Here is a 22,910-nt window from a genome sequence, read left to right on the forward strand (position 1 = left end):
ATGTTTACTTCCATTTTCAAAAATATTTAATGATAGAAAGGATGCTTTCATTGTACTTTTAAGTGAAGAGAATATTCAATTATATCTAGACTGTAATTTTCATTAGTTCAAGAATTTTTGTCTATTTTATTTATGGTTGACTGTCCCCAGTGCCTAAAATAGTGCCAGGCACTGGCAGGCATGCTGTACATATTTGTACAGCAATGAATTGATGAACGACGATGTAGTATACTTCCACTTAAAAATATACATACTCACATTTACACACAATTAAGAAGAAAAATCATCAAAATACTAGCTTTGTCAATCTCTGTGCTGGTCATTACAACACATTTTATTTTCATATTTTCAGTACTTTCCAAATTTTCTGTATTTTATAAACAAACAAAATTTACTGAACCAATAGCCTTGTTATCTTCGACCAATAAGTCCAACTTGTGGAAATATTCTTCATTTCTGCTTCAAAGCCATGCCCAATAAATTGGTGTATTTGCCTTTCACGCTCACACTTTCTGAGCAGGATGGAATCCTTTACACTATGAGATCATTCTCTCCAGCCTGAAAACATTTTGAAATAAGGATCTAAATGATTTTAAACCCACCTCCTATCAACTGTATTGAAATGTGGGATCAGCCATACCATTCTATTTTATTTATGATGATTCGTTGTAAAATATTGCCAATGGCCTCTTTGTAGCAAAATACATCCTGACCTATACATCTACTGAGCTTCTCAGAATGAGAAACAAGGTTAGTTCACTTTGGTTTGGTCTTAGTGATCCTTGCTGTGATTGTCTCTTTTTCTTAAGTTCTCTTAACCCAAATATTTGAAAATTAGTTCCAGAATTTTGTCTGCTTAATGTCAAACTTAACTGTCTCTTCTCTTGAAGATCTACATTTTTGAAGATGAATAAAACATCTGCTTGTCTCCTGAGTAGCCCCCACTTCTCCCTGGGCTGTGGTCTCTGAATTCACCAAGGAGAGATTGACTTTCATATCTGCAATTGTGGACAAAGTTGCTTTTCCTGGATCATTTTAGAGTTGCCTTTCAGTTAGATTTAGATTTAGATGTTTAAATACATTTTAAATGGCAAGGTGCTTTCCTACTATGCCTTTGCCTTTTTCATTTTCTAATTCAATATTTATTTTTCATTTTCCAGTAGAAGATTGTTCTCCGTGGTGGAGATGATTAAGGCACCTTTGTTCTTGCTGCCCTATAGAAACTGACAATACCACCATTATCTCCTGACATTATTCTTTAACTTTCCAGTTGAATTTTCTGTGCTGTCTTCTACATTTCCACAAACTGGAGGAATATGTTTTGTTTTAACTCTCTATTTTAAAATAATTTAGGAATTGCAGAAATGTTGAAAGCAATTGTACAAGTATTTAGCCTTTGTCTAGCTTCCTTGAGTGGTAATCCTCCCAAACCTTCTTTCTTAAACTGAGAGTAAGTGCAGGTATGCTGCCCCTTTACATCTAAATGCTTCCCTATGTATTTCTAAAAAACCAAGCGTATTCTCTTATACAAACAGAGTATAGTTATATAAAAGAGGAACTTGGCATTGATGCTGATGAGGTCCAGGATACACTACCATAAAACATGGCCCTCAGCATATTGATTATCTTCAGCTGAAGGAGTTTGAGAAAATGGCAGAAGCAGGAAGGTCGCTCTGACCTCCCCCCTCACATTTCTTCCCTAAAAGGAGACAAATCTCCCATATGAAAGGCCCTCTTCCTGTACCAGGAGGAGGGAAGACCTTCTTATCACCAGAAACACGGAATTCAATCTTGTTAAACTAACCCCTTACCTTCCTAGTTGCAGCTTCACCATTTAACACTCTAAGCCGAAACCCCTTTGTCTTGTCAATTCTCCACAAATTTATTGTTTCTTTGTCTAAAAGGTATAAGAGCTTCATGCTCTGGTCACTTCTTTGGGTTGCATTCTCTTGTGAAGGTTCTCATGTACATGTAAAAATTCAATAAAATTTGTAAGCTTTTCTCCTGTTAATCTGTCTTTGTCAGTTTAATTTTTAGACCTAGCCAGGGACCCTAGGAGGGTTGAGGGAAACTTCTTCCTCCCCTACAGTACAATATTATTGTAATAAACATATATAGGGGGCCAGCCCTGTGGCCTAGTGGTTAAGTTTGTATGCTACGCTTCAGCAGCCCAGGGTTTCGCTGGTTCAGATCCTGGGCACAGACACGTCACTGCTCATCCAGCCATGCTGAGGCGGCGTCCCACATAGCACAACTAGAAGGACCTACAACTAGAATCTACAACTATCTACTGTGGGGTTTTGAGGAGAAGAAGAAAAAAAAAGAAGCTTGGCAACAGTTGTTAGCTCAGGTGCCAATCTTTAAAAAAAACAACTTATAGTAAGTAATTGTAAGCTCAGGTGCCAATCTTTTTTAAAAAAATTTACAGTAAGTAACTGTAAAGAACTTATTCAAATATTGGTAGTTTTTCTAGTAACGTCGTTTATAACAAAACAAATTTTTTTCTGGTCTAGGATCACATGTTGCATTTAGTTGCCATATCTCTTTAGTGTTGCTTATTCTGGAACAGTTTCCAACCTTTTTTTGTCTTTCTCGACCTTGACATTTTGAAGAGCACAGACTAGTTATTTTGCAGCATGTCTCTCAATTTTGGTTTGTCTGATATTTCTTCATGATTACATTCAGGTTGTGCTTTTTTAGCAAGAATACCACAGAAATAATGTGTTCTTCTCAGGAGGCACATGATGTTCATTCGTGCCATTACTGGTGAATTAACTTTGATCATTTGGTTAAGGTGGTGTCTGCCAGCTTTCTCCCATAGAGGTACTATTTCCCCCTTCATAATTAATAAGTATCTTGTGGAGAGATACTTTGAGACTTTGTAAATATCCTGTCTCATCAAATATTCACAGTCTAGTTTTAGCATCCATTGATGATTTGTGCCTGAATCAAATATTACAATGATTATTTCCACATAGTGAATTTCTAATTCTATCATTTTTTTCTACACTCATTAGCTGGCATTTTTCTGTAAGGATGAGCTTTTTCTTTTCCTCTTTTTAATTATTTACTTATTTATGACAACAGAGTTTCACATATTGAGGTATATGAGGTAACTATTCAGGTTCAAAACTGATTCACTTGAACTAAAAAGCCTGATTTATGGCCTATCAAACATACATTGTACATCTGCTTAACCATTAAAGTAAGGAATGTGCTCTCTTAAGATAAGAATGCAGACTTCCCCTCCTAAGCCCTATTGGTAACGCTGGAATTAATCCCTTTCCTGACATCATGGTCATGTTGATCTGCTAATTTGCAACTGAATACCTCTTTGAAATTTTGATAAAAATGTACCCTGGATGTGTTTAACGTATGTTCTTTGTCCTACAAAGATATAAGACTGTACTGAAAACCATGCTTCTCCAGAATGCTTTCTTCCTTACTGGAAAAACCCTTCCTGGGTTATAATCCTTACTCTGGCTCAAGTAAACTTACCTTATTTCTCTTATCTATAGGATAGTTATTGGTTATTTTGCATCCACGTTTATATTAGAATGGCCTTATGGGTTTTTTATATTCATTTAATTCAATGCTAGTTTTAATTCAATGATAGCTGTTACTATCATTGTTTATTTTGATGCATAATTTGTCCCAGTTTGGTCAATAGGAACCTATTCAAACTGTTTTGCTTGTATTTTGACATATCCTCATTTCTTTTTAGAGGTGGGGCAATTTTTTCTTTCTGGACTCAAAAGTATTCCAAGAACATTTTGTATTTTCCCAGCCCCAACTCTGGCGTTAGCCAATTTTCCGAGAAGCTCTGTTTCCTTTTAGTGTAGAATGATGTTTAGAAACCAAGATATGGTTGCTATGTGTGGTCATTGCTACTGGAGCATTGTTACTTCTAGGTTGTTTCAGAAGACACGCACACCATACACACACATACATACCTATGTAAACATAGCTGTATCTTTTTCATTATCTGTCTTTCAATCATCTATCTATCTACCATCTATCATCTGTCTATCTATTTATATTGATACCTCCAGTTGAAGTTCAACGTCAGAGTTTCTTCCTTTCCATAGTTATAACTCTTTTCTCAGACATTGAGAAATCTGGCAGCTATCTATATTTTGACAGGTCAGAGAAGGTCTGTTTCTCTACTTAAAAAACCCTGATAAGAGTTTTCAGTAACAAATTAATGAGAACAAGAGTGCCAGAGCAGAAGAGGGCTCTACCATCAAGTTCTTTTAAAGGCAAACACCTTTTGCAGTTCCTTGAAGTGTCACATGCTACTCAAATGTGGCCTAAAGACTCCTAAGGAAACCACTTTCCCTCCTCCATGGGACATGATATACCTGGAATAAGTCTTCCTGGTGATGAAGGACCAACAATGCTTTGATGGTTGAGCAAGCAGTGCTTTCTGACAGTCAATCAGCACTTTCCAACCGTGCTTTCCAATATTTGATCAGTGATGCTTTCAGAGAAAGATCTTGATCAAAAGGGAAAAATGAGGAAGATGACATGAGTGGAGCCATGTTAAAATAGAGCTAGAGCAGCCATTTCAGAGGAATTGCCTTGCGTGTCTTGTTATCTTCCAAACTAGACCAAACCGCCAACTTTCCAAGAAGTCAGCAAGAATGGGAATATCCTTTTTGTAAGGACTAATGAAATTAGACTTTGCCTATGACCAAATCACTAACCAATCAAATGAGGTGCAAATCTATCCTTTCGTCCAATGATCAAATTCCAAGCCACAATTAATTAATACAACTTACTTAATCTTCCTCCTCTTTTTACCATAAAAACCCTGAGCCTCTCTCTTGTAATCAGGACACTATTTGGATTTTTACCTGAATCTGTGCTCCCTAAGTTGCAATTCTTTGGTTTCAGATGAGGTCTGCCTCTTGAATTGGTTTCTGACTTTTGTAGGTTGGCAACCTTCTAATTCTTCAGAATACGTTCTCAGATCCCAGTTTGAGAAATCCCAGGCTATATTTTTAAATCGTCCTCCTGTGTCATTCAAAGAAACATCTCACACATATTTTTTTTCTAGAGATGCTATTGCATCTGAGAACATCTGCAACAATCCAAAACATGTTTTCCCAAGCATTTTGCTTTAATCTTTCTACAGATATCAGACATTCTCACAGATTCTGTGATGTATTAGTTTTACTGAACAAACGCCATTTATGCCTGTGTCTTCAGTAGTGTCAATCTGAATTGAAAACGTCAGCTTTGTTAACATCCTTAAATTCTTCTTTCAAAATTATGAAGAGTCCATTAAAAAGAGATTGGGTCATGATAGAAACCATTTTAGAATAAGTGACTATAATTATTAAAGTTTTGGTAGAGATACACTCAGCTAATGGTAAGAAACAGGTCTAAGTTATGTCTTCCCTCTCACTATAGAAAAGCAGTATGGGAAGAATATCTAGACTCTATCTTCCAGGTAGGAAACGAAAATTACAGGTAGCAAATTTCTTACTTCCTTCACTGTAAATTGAAGAATTAATATTCAAAAATGATTGACTGAATTCCCACAAATTTAAGCTTTTTTGTTCTTTATGCTTTTATGAAAATAGAATTCTCTGAGGCCATCTGGGACTCTTAACTGTTTTTCTGCAACAGGAGCAAAAATGAATGACTGTTCTATTTATTGGTGAAACATTAACTAGGACTCTGGTAGTTTGAGAATTTATTTAATTTGATTTTGATCAGAGATAGAGTTTAATATGAATATCTACTTAAAATGGATGTGTACAATGTGAACTCTTTTTAAGATTGTTAGCGTTTTTGAATGCTACTTAATTAAAAATTTTTAAGGAGTTTACAACATTGTTTGATGCCAGAGGGTGTTAAACAAAGACTCTCTACTAATTCTGATCAACTCTTTCTTTACTTAGTAGCAGCATACTTGTTTTACTGCCTGAAGATCTGGGTTCTAATCTAATTCTCCTATTAGCTAGATTTGTGAGGTTGAGGAACTTACTTAACTTCTCTCAAACACAACTTAATCTTTAAAAAAAAAGTACAAGTGCCTCCCCAGTTCATTTCACAATAATACTGAGAGATCAAATGAGATTAATGCTTTTGAAAGTGCTTTTTAATTTGCAAAGCACTACATAAATTTACGTATTATTTTTGTTATTGCATATACAAAATGTTTTGTGAATCTGTCTATATTTGAATTCACTACACCCTAAAAATGATTATCTAGAGCAATGTTTCTCAAATTTGAGTGTGCATCAGACTCACCTGGAGGTCTTGTTAAAACAGTTTGGTGGGGCCCACTTGCACAGTTTCTGACTTAATAGATCTGGGGTAGGGCCTGAAAATTTGCATTTTCAACAGGTTCCTAGGAGATATCAGAATTGCTGATCTAAGAACCACACTTTAAGAACCGCTGATCTAGAATTCAGGCCTGTATTTTCCCATATATAGCAAATACCATTAAAAACATTGAAAATAGGCAACATTCACCATTAAATAATACCATTAAATTCAAATAATAATACCATTAAAAATATTCAAAGTAAACATTTACCCCCTTATGTACTTTTGTTATACTTTTCTCCTCAAGTTTTATTTGCATTTCCAGTAAAATATTAGCCCCATTGAATCAGACTCAAAAGTGTTAATAATTTATGATAATATGCAGCATATTTTATGCTGTAGCTTCTTATTTCTGATCTTGAGACCGTTCTCAGTTGAGCAGATTCCATGGCTGAGAGCGTTTGTCCCAATGTTACTGCTATCTGAACACAGTAGTGAGTCTGTAAATATGTACTTTATTTCCTTTGTGTGTTTGTGAATTTTTAATTTAAAAAGGAAAGTCATAAACAGTCTTTTCTTAAAATTCAAATGCTTTCCAAAAGAGGTGATTTAAATCACAGTAGAAGAAACTAGCAGACCTTTGTTATTCAAATCTAGCTTCCTACCTGTGTACAAGAAATGCAGATGTTATGAATTAAGTTGTTGTCAGAATATCTTGCCTTTTCAAACTTTGGGGATGCCATATATATCTTGATAAATTTCTGGAGAAATTATGGTAAATCTCTCTGAAAATAAACTTACCACTGGAATAGAAATTATTAATAAAGGGAAATTTTGATGACAAAGGAAAATGATATACACCTGAGACTGTGTAAGGTGGAATAGGAGCATGTAGAAGGGATCTACTTAGACTGTGTAAATTTCACTGACCTTAAGATTAATTTCAATGTATTGTGTGTATTTTCCATAAAATGATCCTAAATGTACTGAGAGCAAAATGACTTGGATAGTAACTTTTGTTTAAGTTTTCTATTTAAAAACCAGATTCCAAGATCAAGGCTTTAGGAAGTTGGCTAAATTGGATAATTTCTTTTTTCCTTTTTGTATGTATTGTTTTACCAGGGACAGATTCCTTCTTAAATTAGACTAGTTCTTTTCATACAGTGTCTTCAGGAAGTATAGTTGGACCAAATGGTAAGAAATATCAGCCAGAGAGTTTACGCGTGTTGAAATGTATGGCTAAAAGAAAAATACATTTTAGCTATTTTCATGGCTCTGAAGGAAATATCTCTTCCGGTTCTCTATCCTTAGCATGAATCATCAAAGGGAGCTGAAAAAAGTAGTGGTCGGAAATATTACAAATATTCAGAGTCTGTGATTGTCTCTTGAAGGTTATGTCAAGGTTGTTTGTCACTTCCAGAGTGCATGACCACCTCACACAGACATGTAAACCACCTGGAACATAAAAAGCACACTTTTAAAACAAAGATTGGAGGAATCTGAAGTGATTTTGACTTCATTTCAGGAATTACGTTTCTTAGACAAGAGGCCTAGGTTATTGTAATTTGGCCAATACAGAGATCCAGCTTTGTGAGAAATTTCAGACTGCAAAGATTAGAATCTGGTAATTTATCTTTGTTAAACCACTTTGAAATGATGTCAACAAAGTACTGTAACTATATTTCTTTAATCTAGGGAGCGGTCACTGTACTGTAGCAATATATTACAATTTGAATTGCAAAATGATAAAGTTCATTCTTCAAAGAAGATTCTCCCTCCTCCCTTCCAGTTATGAAATAGAAACTTATTGATTATAGCTCCAAACCTATAATGCCCTTAAGTTTCTCCTGCTGATAAAATTACCCCTTATTCCAAGGCGCTCAACTTTGTGAGTCTCAGGTAAAAGTTGAGAAATACATTGAAACCCAGGAAAATGAGCCATACTTAGAATGCCAAGCAAAATTACACAAAAGGTACAAACCAAAGAATTCCTGCAGAGTTACAGAGGAGGAGAATCTGGCCTGTGGCTCAGGTTAGAAAGCGGAAAATGAAAAGATAAACAAATATCATCTGCTGTGTGATAATGCAGAAAGAAGTTATGTAATGGCAGCTGAAGCCTGTTTTTATTGTTCTCACTTGGACGCTGGGTCCAAGAGTCTTAATCTGTTCTTGAATATTTTTCAAAATCAAGTAATTACTAGGACTTGTGACCCCCTATTAAAAAAGTGGCAGGATCTAACAGACACCAGTCTTTTCTGGTGGATTCTTATGCGAACGGAAAAATCTGCCTCAAAGTTGAGTTTCACTTAATTTCTTTACATGACTTTGTAAAACATTTGTAACATCTGTAGGCACTAATCTCAGGCTTAAATATCCTTAGTTTTTCTTTTCCACAAAGAAATAGTTCCCTTTTATATGTGTGATTAGATATTATATCTTATGACATATCATTTGAAATCTCACAGTTTGAGCATATGTCCTCTTCTTGGAGTCTCTTTCTTTTCCAAGGAATTTCTTTTTTAGTTTGGATTAAATGTACTATCGCCTGGTTGACAAACCAAACGACTTAGGCACCTTTCTTGATTACTACATAAAGATGGATAAAGGTGAATGATCCATGCACTTGTATTCCACTTTTGATGATGAATATCAAAGGCCTATTTTTTGCTTCCCTCTCCTTACACTAATTATGATGACCATCAACTTTTTGTACTTAGAATTAACCTTCAAGGCAATTCATTAGGGAAATCAGAGTGACCCATTAGTGAGGCACTATTGGTTAAATCATAACCAAATTGGTTTAGGGCCTTGATTGGTCAAATTTTGGTTTAACTCCTTCATGTTTATTTATATTTATTATTTGGTAGATGCTTGTGAAAATCAAAGTTCGAAAGTTGGTATTTAAATACTCCAACTGTCAGTATCCTCAAATTTTGCCATTGGGTCATTAATATTCTAAACATCTATTACATCAAATGTAAATGGGCTTCATTATGTCTGCTCTGAATTGACTCTGAAATTTTCATTTCTGTCTATTTTTCTATCTGCACTAAATTGGGTTAATATATACACCTCTGTTCTCCCTCACATTTAAATTAAATCCCCTAATTGCAGAACTTAAAATTAGGCCTGTCCTATTTTTGATTTTAAATGTCAGATTCTTGGAAAGACACTGGCCTAATGAGCCTGTTAGTAATCAGTCAGTCAGTCAATCAATACACATTTCCCCATTTTTATTGTGTCGGTTTAGTTCAGAATATTAGAACTTCTCCCCTTCTTTGAGGTTCAGTAGCCCTTGCAGGGTGTTCAATATTGATCTGTGCTCTGTTCACCTTCTTCTTGTGGCATTTCAGAGGGACCACCAAGTAGCAATCAGATCACAATCCCTCAGTTGTGGTAAGAATGGATTCGGTGTTCTCCAATTACTGTTCTCCTGATAATAATTCTCAGAGGGTGGGGCTCATCTTGTGAGGTTTTCTCAGATCCTGCCAATCATTGTCAAGAGCTTTTAAATAGAAACACTTTGAACACTTCAGAAACTCCTAAAAAAGACTCATACATTTTTCTTTTGTTGTCTCTTTAGGTTTCTCACTGTTAATAACTACTGCCAAGAGGTATAAATGGAATAGTTCAGCTAAGAGAAGATTCTATCTGAGGACTGAAAAGTCTTCTGCCCCATGACAATTTTTCTCTCATTTTGTGATTGAGTTGGGACAGAAAATTCAAGATAGGGAAGCAGAGGATCTCTTTCAGCTGATACAGTTGAACCACCAGAGAGCAGTTGATCCCTTAAAACAACTTCCCTGACTATCTTATGGCTTGAGACTGAGAAACTCAAACACTTTGGGAAAGGAGATTCAAGCCTGCTGAGACCAAATGAGACGTCTGGAATTCTTAAGACCAGATCAGATCTAGTGTCCATAATTTATGGAAATGAAAAGCAAAATGAATTCTGGAATAAGTACCTATATTTTGGAATTTGCAAAGAACTGAGGCTATCACACTAACATCTGTGAAGGGTAGGGTAAAGAACTAGTCCTAGTTTGGAGGGGCTTTCCTGGTTTAGAATTGAAAGTTCCGTGTCCCGGGAACACCCCTCAGTCCAGGGCAAACCAGAACAGCTGGTCACCCAAGAAAGGGATATGAGAATAGTGGAGCCACTTTTCCTTCTTTTTCTTTCATTGGGCTTCTCTTGAATTAAATGTTCAGATATGTGCATTAAGCGTTTCATTATCGTATATTTATGAGTACAGACATGCATATTTCCTTTTTATTCAATTGATTTTTTAAAATGGTTTGGTAGATATATCACTAGAGAGAGAGAAGGTACAGAATATTCAAAACTGTGGGCTGCAACAGCCACTTTCACGGGTGAAATGGAACAGTTCCCATTCATAGGAAGTTTTTGGAATGTAGGTCAAGGCATACTTAAACAGAGGGTTACTGATGTTTTCACACTCATGCTTAGACACATAGTTATCTCTTTAAAATCAGTGTTCTATCATCTGACCTGCTAGTGGGCAAAAGCAAATATGAATTTATCTTGAGAAATCCACAGAGTGAATGATCCACCTTGAGAGTTCATTTTATATGTCTTTCAACATGGACGATAGGTAGCTATGTTTACAAAAGTTGGCATATATGCAGAAACCAAGATGGGAATTTGAATCTCTCTGGAATTTTGCTTAGATCAATTTAATAAAACATTCATGAAGATACATTTTCTGTGGAGCTCCTGATTGGGTTGAATTGAGTTGATGCAGTGTACTGTTATAATGCCAGAGGAACTGAGCAATCAATAGTGGGGAAGCACTGGAGCACTGATATTCAGGGTCCAAATAGCTAGGATTCAGGATAAAACTTGCTTAAGATGGTGTCTTGTGTAATGCTGTCAGCATAAGAATAGTGGGAGCAGTAGGCCTCCAAATTCATGTGAATGATAGTATTCCTAAAAGGGGGAGAATTTTCAACTTCTTATGGTGAAGGTGGAGAAGAAAGAAATGGAGAGAGCTGAAGCAGAAAGATTCTTTAGTACCGCAGACTGATTATGCTATTTCTGTACACCAATTCATTCCATCTATTTAATTTTTATTTTGCATTAGCTTTTGCCATCAAATAACTTATAAATTAATAGTAACGCAGATAATGCAAAGGCATAACAAAAAAAGATTTTAACTAGTGCCATAACAAAAAATCAAAATTTGATGAGTGCTATAAGAGAGGCTCTGATACCAGTTGGTAGGATTAGGAAAGGTTTTGCTGAAGATGTAACTGGTGAGATGGATCGTGAAGGCTGCGTAGACTATCAGGAGGAAGAGGGGGAGAATATTTTGGCCAAAGGGAATGGTATTAGCAAAAGCTCTGGTTTGTAAGAGCACAAGAAAGGATGAGCAATCCAATTTTCTGAAATGTAGGGTAAAGGTAGGAGAGAAATCACATAGAATATTAGAAAAACAGGATAGGTTTATAGTGAGGAAGATTTTAAGTGACAGAATGAACATGTGGTACAATAAGTGATGGGGGAAATCTGATAGATTTTAAGTAAGAAAGTGGCATAATTGGTATATTGATTTAAAAAATTTAACCTGGTAGAGGAGTGAAGAATGTGTTGAGTAAGGAAAGACTGTACGCAGGGACATTAGTTCAGTAGCTCTTAGGAGAGTCGAAAAACCAGCCATGAAGGGCTGATTGAGAATGGAGGCCATGAGAACGGAGAAAAAGAATTAGGTCAGAGGGTCATTGATGGGCTACACTTGCGCCATCTGGCCAAGGGTGGCTATCCTGAAAGCAGCTAAGGAGTCTACTGTGCGATTTTTTTTTCTGAACAAAGACCAATTCAGGAAAATAATGAAATAATTTCTGTGAGGGAACATATACACATATATGAAAATATATTAGCAACTAAATTATATTTAAGCATTCTTTTGCTATCTCTCTGTTATTGCTGGAGGGGTTTTGCTTGTTTTTGACAATTTTTTTCCTTACATAAACTAGACTACATATTTTCGGGGTGATGCAAACTGGTAGTGCAGGGACAACGGATTTGGAAACTTTAGAAGAGTAAAGTTAATTTGGCTTGAAAGTTTAGCCTCAAGCCAAGACCCCAAATATCAGCCCCATCAGAAGAGACCAAAGTGCTGGTTAAAGGACTGAAGGGGTGGTGCTGTTAAAGCTGCTGGCTGGAAAAAGGAGGTTCTTTGTCCACGGCAGAAAATGTGACAGCATGATCAGAGGTGGGAGGAGATTATGGATTCAAAATTCTATGTAGAAGATTGAGTGCACTTTTCAGCAGCCAAATATGTTATCAAGAGGGAACATACACACTCTATCACTTTTCAGAGAGGGGAACAAGTGTGGGAGTCTCCTGAAATCTTTACTTCAGGGTCTGTTTCTTTTTCATGTCTTGGCAACATACTGTCTAATGATTTCTAAATGAAACCCTAAAAACGTCCTCACCAGCAGTGAGTTCTGTTTGTAACTAAGCCTTTTAGCAGTGGCATATTTTCTAACTCTGTTGGTGGTTGTGACAATGATGGAACTCTTTGTTAGAGAACTGTATTAGGAAGGATAGGCTAGTCCATGCTACAGTAACAAATATACCCTGTAATCTCAGTGGTTTAACCCAACAAACCTGGTGGAGGACAGCTGAGGTTCTTCCCCAAGCAGTGACACAGAGACCCAGGTTCCCTCCATTTTGTGCCTCCACCATCTCAACACACAGCTTTCAATAGGGCCACCAAAGGGAACAAGAGCGATTTAGAGGAGGCACTATGCTCAAAACTGCCTCAACTTTGAAGTGATTCATGTCATTTCTGCTTATAGCCCTTTGGAGGCCAGAACTAGTCATAAAATTTTAATCTAACTGTAAGGGAGGCTGGGAAATGTAGAGGACCATGTGGGTATTTGATAAATAAGTGTTTCTGCCACAATCCAACCTTCCAGTCACAAAATATCCCCTTCTTCTTTCATCCCATTCTAGGAAAACTCACTCCTTCCCCAGGGAGACGATCTAAAATTTGTTCAACCACTGACTCCAACTCAAAGTCCAGGAACTCCGGACTCATGGTGCCCTCTGAATTAGGTCTAATGGCGTCTTCTCTTTTTCCAGAGTCCTATGAAACTGAAAGACAAATTATATCTTCCCTCCCCACCAAACACAACAATGGAATACTCTGATTAGAAAGTGGAAGAATTTGAAACAGTCCACAATCCTTGGTTCACAGCAAATCTGAAATCCCTCTGCACAGATAAGGTGAAAGCCCCTACCTTGAAGGGGTGGGGCTGGGCAGGAGTGGGTGGGAGTTTCCTTAATTAGGTCATGATTGGCTCTATTCCTTTGTCTGTTGTTCTCAGTGGTCCTCTGTCAAGTGGATGCTGAGGAATGTTCACTCTTTAACTTTAGCACCTTTTCTCAGCTCATTTCCTGCTTTTGGAAGGCTAGGGCCAAAAAGTTGTTTTAAATTTTGAACAGACAGATAATTTTTCAACAACTCATGTGGTTTCTTTGGCAATGCAGTTGCTTTACAAACTTAATAGGTTTCAAATCTATTTGTTTCCAATAAATTTCATGTTCCAGAAGCCCACCCAAAATTCGTTTTTTAGACAGTGTCCTTTAATCTGCTATATGTCTTTGTTCGTAATACCCTTTTCTCTCTCAATTTTAGAGTGGCTACCTTGAGACTATTAGGCTTGAATTAAAAGGCCATGTCCTTAATTTGATCTTTGCAATGAATCACTTTATTAACTCAGAATGCTTGCCATATCATAAATTAGAGGCTGGACATATGTCCTGATATCGGTTTTGGAAGAGACAATGGGTTGGAATCATCTACATCCATGGTTCTCAATGCCTTCCAGGAGAGATTGTCTATGTCTGGAAGCATTTTTGATTTGTATGATTGGAAGGATGGGCAGCACTAGTGCTACTGGCATTTAGTGGGTAGAGGCCAGCGATGCTGCTAAACATTCTATAATGCACAGGGCAGCCCCACACAACAAAGGACCCAAAATGTCAAGAGTGTCAAGGTTGAGAACCCACCTCCCAATATGCACAGACATGTTCCAGAACCTCCCACCTTCAGTTACCCCAGAGCTTTTCAACAGTTTTTAGACAAATTGAAGGAACTATTCCCCTCCTTCAGATTTCTTTGGAATATCCAGACTGGATATTCTGGGATATAAAGCCAGACTCCTTCACCATCTTGGAGGAAACCAGGCCAGGTATACTAGTTTTACATATTTTGATACAGATATATGATATATGGCCTTAACCCAATTCTAAGCCCATAGCAGCTACCTAACAATATTTTAGAATAAGCTATTCCCATTGTTTTTTGCCATAACAGGGTGGCTTCTCCATTATGTCAGTGTTTAGCTTATCCTTTAGAACAAATAAGAAGTCTAAAAACTTGGCCACACATATTCTTTCCGGAGGATGAAAATCTCAATGGTAAAATTCTAGAAATATAATTGACCAAATGAAGCAGTGATTATAGGCAAAAGTTGAGTGACAGAGCAAAATTTCCTATAGTTTTCATGAGAGGTAATATTAAAATTGTATTATTGGGAAGTTAGTAACATTTTTACATACTTTTTCTCTCTATTCTTGAAATGGCTTACAACAACCGGTAATTAATCAGTTTTTTTTTTTAAGAAGAACTAATATCGTTGTAGAAGGTTCACTTCATCTTAGAGTGTATTGTTCAGTGAAAAAGACCAGGAAAAGGCTATCAGATGAACTATTTTCTATTAATAAGTTATTACTTAGACTAGTCTTATCTGCAAAACTATCCTTTTTGACTTAGAGGATTTATATCATCTTCATCTTCTCATCCATTCTCAATACTCCCTCCATTTTTGTTGTTATGTCTGTTTCCTTCTGGTGCTCATCTTAGCTGTAGAGAGAAGGAAAGCTTGAAGGCAACGCCCTTAGAGTAATTTCTCTGATCCCTAAAGCATGACTTCATAATAATCACAAACTTACATTGATTAATAAATATAAGGGGGGATTTATTACAATTTGCCATATTTCTTGCACTCCCTATGCCTTATTTCCATTTTGCCTGGTTTAATAGTTTTAGACTTGAGGCTCATGGATTATCACTTGTTTTAAATGATATACTCCTTTTTGCAGAGAAAGAAAAGCAGCCAAAAATTACAGAAATTGTCCAATTTCTTGTAAATGAGAATGTCACAAGTAGAATGCCAGCTTGTTCACCTTGTCCTTTGCCCTAACAGCAAGCTCTTCCATTCTACGCCTTTTTTGTAGTTATGAGTAATACTCCAAATATTTTACTGCACAGCGATGAGTCACAAAGGAGAGGAACTATAAATACTCTTGTTCTCCAGAAACAATGAAGCTATCTATTCTTTCACATTCACCCACCTCGTATGCTGTTTCATTTAAGGTTAAGCTTTTGAAAAAACAACTTTTTCCTACTTTAAACATTTAAATCCAGTACAAGTTATGTTTTCTAGTAAACTGCTTCATTTTCATTATCTGATGCTTCATATATTTATCTAAATCTAGTCCATGGTGCACTGCCAGCTACACCTAACCACACACACAGGTGTGAATTACTCCAGTCCTATTTAAAGAAAAAGAACAAAAAGTAAGAATGGCAGATGCGTTTCTAATTAATATCCTACTGGGTTAATCAGCAGATCCCTGGGAAAGCTCTGAGACTTTCAATATATTCAGAAAATCACTATTTTGATCTATAGACCTCTCTTTAAACACATACATACAACTGTCAGACTTTTTGGAAGATGTGATCCTTGCAAATAAGGTAGTAAATAACATTAAGTCACAAACTTGTCTCTTTGAATAACCTAATTCTGTGCTTGATTTTGAATATTTCAGCGAGGGATTTATGTTTGAAATTTATAGCAAATACTATGCACAAGTGTTGTGGTTTACTAACATTGCATTCAAAATTTCTTGTAGGTATTTCGAACAATTTGAAGTGCAGCTCTTCTAAAACTAACTAAATACAAACAAGGCGTCCTTTTTAAAAATAATAAGGAATATTGCAGAATCATTGACTTGTTGAGTGCTTCTGGATGTGAGGACATTGGAGGCATAGTGATTCACTGAAGGAGAGGAAGAAGGGAGAGGGAGTGATTTACAGGAAAAACTCAAAGTCTTTACAGTGAGACAAGCCAGGACTGAAAGCTTAGTCTCCTATTGTGCATCTCCTCCAGTCACTAAGCACTCTACTCTTTGGTTACCTCATCCTCAAATGTGGAATAAGAATACCTCTGTCCCAGGGTTTGAGATTTAGGGGTTGAGGGTTTAACAAGATGGAGCGGTGCTTGGGACATTAAAAAATGCTAAATTTAAAAGTTCAGTTTCATAAAGAATATGGAACTCTCATTGTAAAAACACTACTGTATACAAAGCTAAGTTTTAGTTATATTGTGGTTTTCATTTCAGTTTTGGAGTTAATGTATTCAGGTATGTGCCTGGCACATGGTGGGTACTCAATAGATGTTGAATGAGAAAATGCTGCTTTAAATAGGAATCTTGGGATTTAATGAGGAATTTAGTAAAAGAAAAAAAAAAAAGCAACCAGAATAGGAAAAGGTTCATCAGCTCTCTCTTGACTGTCTTTCCATCCAGGATTTATGAAGTACTTCCTGTGAGCAAAGGGTTACATTACACGATCATTTTACGTGTATTATACTTAATAATTGTTTCAAGTACTTTCATTTTTGTCACGGGATTATCCTTTCTACAACCTAGTTTTTCCATTGAAAATGATAATATTAACAGTTTTTCCTGGTCAGAGAATTTACATCCTTTCAGTCTCTGAGGGGGTCAGGGGCGAGGGAAGCTGAGGGAGGGGTTGGGTGCTTTTAGTCCGCTATGTTTGGGGATGGGGCATGGCCATGGGCGTCCCAATGTGCTTGCCTCACAAGCATCCCCACGCTAGACGGAGTGAGACATTAAATAGCAAATAAAAAACTCCATGCCAGATTAAAAGTGACTGAGGAGGAAAGCAAAATGGGTTATATTTTAGTACTTTAAACTGCATTTTCCCCCATTTTCTTTTCAAACGAGAAGCTCCACATTTTCATTTTGCACTGGATCTGGCAAATTATGCAGCTTGTGCTGATACATGTGGCTGGGTCTTGATGCTTAGTGATTCCGCCTGACCTGCCTGTGCCTTCCTATCAGGCTTATCTGGTAGAACTCGTCTTTCTCACACTGCTTCAGCCTCACTGACCTTCTGTCTGTTTCTTTACTATGTTTCTTTGTTTCCTACCCCAGAACTTTACACTTGCTGTTGCTTCCTCCCGATACCCTTCCTCTCTCTTGTCCTTCATTTCTCAGCCCAAGTATCACTTCTTCAGACAATCCCCTTTAAGCACTCTAAGTGAAGGAGCCTCTCTCCCATGCCAGTCCTTTTCTAGCATACCTCCCTCTTTTATTTCCCTTATAAAGCTTAACCACTCTCTGCTTATTTATATATTGACCATTTTTGCCCAATCAAATGTGAAATTCCATGAAGAGACATCATATTTGTATCAAAGTGACACACTTATACTAGCAGGTAGAAAAGGTTACAGTGACTAGTAGGTGCACAATAATTCCTTATTAAATAAATAACGACATACTATTCATTCATCCTAAAAATTTATGAAAGATCTACTCTGATAAAAACACTAGGATTTGAAGGGGATATTAGTAAGGCTCTTCTAGGAGTTTTTAATCCAGTCGGGAAGATGGAAGCAGATATACAATTAGAAACAGTATATAATAGGGGGCTGTCTGGTGGCACAACGGTTAAGTGTGCACATTCTGTTTCTCAGTGGCCCGGGGTTCACCGGTTTGGATCCCAGGGGTGGACATGGCACTGCTTGGCAAAAAGCCATGCTGTGGTAGGCATCCCACATATAAATTAGAGGAAGATAGGCATGGATGTTAGCTCAGGGCCAGTCTTCCTCAGCAAAAAGAGGAGGTTTGGCAGTAGTTAGCTCAGGGCTAATCTTCCTCAAAAAAAAAAAAAAAGAAAGAAAGAAATAGTACATAATAACTTGAATGGTCAAAATTAGTGTTAATTAATTAAAATTAATGTTATAAAGTAGTGTATTATTTCTTGTGTGGCAACAGAATAGAGTGGCTTGGAAAAGTTTAGGGCACAGAGGCCTGTAGGAAATCCAGTTTCTGGATGGTTGTGTTCACAGCAAGGAGGTCAGATACTCAGGAAGGGCGGCCTAAAAGAGTCTTGACTGAGGGGCACCAATGACAAGATTAAAGGTTCAGGGCAGGGGAGTGGTTAAGAATGGCTTAGTTTCTGAAAGTCAGAAGAGAACAAGTAAATTGATCTCTAAGAAAGTGGAGAGGGTTTCAGCCAGGAGGTATGTGAAAAATAGCTCAGTTGTAAAAGGTCGCTATTTATCCCAAGGCTGTGGACGTATGTACTATGTGTCAGTGTCTCCTGAAATGACACCAAGCTCAGCCTTGAATTCACCCTCCCAAACCTCCATGATCATCTCTTGATCCTGTTATAAACTTTTTGCTTTTGAATTTATTTTCATCTCTTTGGAGTTGACTTATTTAAATTGTCTCTTTGGTCCTGAGCCTTCTTTCCATCAAAGATGCTCTCTTTAGCTGCCCATAGATCCACAGCATCCATAGGACCACAAGACTTGAGGCCCTGAATCTCCACCCTAGCAACGCCACCAAGTTCCCTTTTATTCCAGGAGAGCAGCAGGTACACCTAGAAGTTTGGCCAAGACATGAAGGGGTGGACAGGCAATGATTTAAAAATCACCAGGCTGGGTTTCAACATCCACTTTTAGCTCCAGTTGGATGCAGAGACAAGAAACAGATTTTAGGAGGAACATCTCATAATCTAGAAGTTTGAAGTCACACACCTAGTAAACTAGGTTACGACCATTGATTCCAAAGGAAAAAAAGTCACATATCCTCTCTTTTGGTTTTAGGCATTTTCTTAGATCACTTTCCCTCAAAGTAGAGCCTCATTTAAGACAACGCCTAAAACCAGAAAAGAGAGCATGTGTTCAGGAGAAATCTCTACATGAGTGAGAGAAGAGGTTAAGGAAAGGGAAGACACTAAACAAAGACTTAGTTTCAGGTGTCTGACTTTAGCCTTGACCCCACAGGGAAGCCCGGGAGCATAAATTGCATCAGAGAGTCTGTCCCACCTTGAGGAATCAGGGCTTTTGTGTCCATATTAATTATTCATCGGCTCAGAGTCACCCAAGGTGGGATAGTTCTCTCAGGTACCTCCAATTAGTTGATTCCAAGACCCTGTGGGGTTATCTATTTGAGGAGGTTGAAGATATGAGGTGTTAGCAGCAGCACTAATAGTAGCAGGAAAGAGGGATCCCTGTATATCATTATTGCCACCAATAATGTCTTCAATGGGCATCCAGCTGGTAGAAGTAGATATAGATGCAGGCAAGTGATTGCAGCCAGAGGGGAGAGTCTTCACAACCTCTGGTAACTTGTCCATTTCAGAAAAGCGAGAGCATAAGACAGAAATAGAGCAGGACCACGCACATAGTAAATTCTATCGAGATACCAAGGAAAACAAGGTAATGGGCTTGGGCAGGTGGAAATTGGAAACCTTTAAGACCACAGATTTATTAGATTTGTAGGTATTAATTGCAGTGCCTTAAGGAGGAAAGGGTAGTGAGAAATTGATGCAAGGGGGTAAGACATCCACAAGAATAGTCTTCAATTATTCATTCATGTATTTGAGCCCAACTTTATAGAGCAAAAACATATTTGAAATTGCTGTGATCCCATGGCATATTACTATGAGCAGGAAATTTAAGTTTGATTTTCATCTTACTGTATATACTATTCATCAATTTCATGTATATCATAAAATTTCAAATCTCTTTGAATGGAAGAACTGTGAGAAAATGCACACAGAGAAAGTTCATTCCTGAGAAGAACGAAAGGAGTTCATTTCAGAAAACTTTGGGTCTAAGTGAGCTGTGTAAAATATTCAATATTAAAAAAAATCACCACTGATTGTGTGAGGAACAGGATGTTCCTTTGTAGCAGCTACTCAAACCAACCTTTAGAGGAATGGCTGCATTAAATCTTTCTGAAAAAGAAGGTTAAATCATCTTAGACAGAGGGACAAGTTTGAAGGATGGACCAGAAGAACATACATCATTGGATCATGTGATAATAGCCTTGACCAACATTTCTAATACTGAACACCCTGAAGGCAGTGTTTTTTTGAAAGAGGATACATTTGGATTCAGAGACAGTTGGTTTTAAATTGTAGCTTGACTACTTGTGTGTTTGTATGATTTTGGGTAAGTTGCTTAAACTCTCTGAGTACATTTTCTCTGTCTATTCAATGGCCCTTGACAAGTTTTTATGAAGATAAATAAAGTGACACAGACATAGGACCTGACATATAATCAGAAATTGTTAGAACTCTTTCTCTCACTCCTCTGGTCTTGAGGTCTTGTCTCTTTGTTCCACAAGGTATATGCCGCCTTTGCTCTAAATTGGACATCCCATCTCTGTTGATGGCAGTAGGTGTACTGCAGCCTCCACTTGGAATCAGTGGCTATTGGGTGGAGGATGAGTAAGGCTGGATTTTTTAGCACTCCTGGATGGTGTGTGAGTGAGGGAGCAAATGAGGGAGCAAGTGGATCAAGGGCATCCAAAGGTTAAGGATATAGTAAGTGGTGCTATGATCCCCAGTGAAAGAGCCCATCAAATAGCCGTGGACTCATACATAATACCTTCCTTCAACACATGATGGAGTCATAATGTTAAAGTAAAAAAGAAATAGATTTACATGTCATACAGAGTTTTCTTTTTCCTTTGAGATCAAAAATATATGATATAATCTCTAATTATACTTTGTCATTTACACACAATCTTCAACAATTTATTTCCGGAATTTTATACAGGGTCCTTAATCTTATATTTTTCCTTCATAATTGAACCTCAGTTGACTGGGTTTAAATCTAATAAGAACCTGATTGGGGTTAAAGATGTGCCGTAATGGGAGTGCCTAATGATTTCATCTTTCTTTCAATTATGTTAAATTTATGATACCTATGATTTTTATCACTATTACCAGCATTTTCAACGTTCATTTTCCACTCATTTTGGCAAAATAATAAGGGCAAAGAGCAAAAAACATTCAAATAATTACATAAAGCCTGCTCTTACAGACAAAGATGGCATGACTGCCCAAACAGAACTCTTGGCTGTCAGGCGGTGCCACCACACATTAGTGCAAAATGTTCGTTGATCTGCTGATGTATGAAAGTCTGGATTTGGCATACAAAAGGCACTTTGGAGTGTCGATGTATAATGCATGAAAGTGTTGGCTGTTCAGAAGCTGAAAATATGAAAGTCAGGGACAGCCTGTATGTATATGAACAAAGAAAAGGAGACAGATATAGTAAATCATGGCCAATTGTCCTGTAGGTGTTAAGAAAGTCTTCTGAGTGAAGTGGCTTTGAGTGCAGTCCTAAGAGGTGAGTGGACTTGAATCAGGGATTGGCCGACAATCCAAATGTGCACCCATCTTGGAACTGCCAAAGAATATGGTGTGTTCAGGACGGATGAGTTCAGGACGTAGAGTGTGGGAAGAGACATGAGGAGTTAGTTTGGAAACAAGTTTGAAGAGCTCTGCGTGCTGTGTTCAAGGAGTTTGTACTTTATTTTGTAGGTTAGCAGGTCTTTTTATGGTTTTGAAAGTAAATTGAAAAGTTAGGTGATTTCAATAAAAAATCCAGATTTCATGCTTTTCTTAAGAAAGAACAACACTGAGCATCGGTTCCTATGAGGCAATACTTTCCTGGAACAGATTAGCTGCTGCCTTTTTTATACAGGGCTTCTGCTCTCCATCTTCTTTCTTCCTCGTGGCAGGTTTCACTCATCTAAATGACCTGCAGGGCCCTGAATTTGATGGGAGCCTGCCTGGCCCTGGTAGGCATTTACATTTATGGTCTCTGAATGTGATGGGAACCATCAGAGGCTTTCAAGGAAAAGAACGATCAGAGAAATCCATTTAAAATTTTTATCATAAATTGAGTACTGTATTAGGCTCTGTGCAGTAGAAATATGAGTCTGCAAGCCACGGGGAAGATGGTTGGGGTGGGTTTGCAGAGAGAGAGAGAGAGAGAGAGAGAGAGAAGGAAACTAGGAGATTATTTAGAAATTCAGAGTGAGAGATGGGGAAGATTGAAGTATCTTCTATGTTTTTGTGAATTCCACAGCACTTGACATATTACCTTGCATATAATAGGTACTCAATAAATGTTTGTTGAATTAACATATATGCTGATAAACATTTTTTAATCTTGTGTGGACTTTTTCATGCCATCTTTGGGCCCTAGTTCATTATTTACTAAGTACAAGTAAAAAAGTAGAATTCAGTGACAGCTCCAAGTAGAGACTCATAATAGACATTTTGTTTAAATTGTTTTCAATGTTTGACATGGTACAGATTAATGCATTATTGAGACTTCTCCAATTTCTAATTCTATGCTGATTTTGCACAACGTTACCTTCCAAGTGAATTGTATTGAACGTGTGAAGATTAATAAAACCATTCACTTTATATTAATACTTTTATAAAATATTGAGTAGATTCCAAGAAATATTTATAAAATAT

Source organism: Equus caballus, chromosome 14, assembly GCF_041296265.1.
Source record: "Equus caballus isolate H_3958 breed thoroughbred chromosome 14, TB-T2T, whole genome shotgun sequence".
Classification (NCBI taxonomy): domain Eukaryota; kingdom Metazoa; phylum Chordata; class Mammalia; order Perissodactyla; family Equidae; genus Equus; species Equus caballus.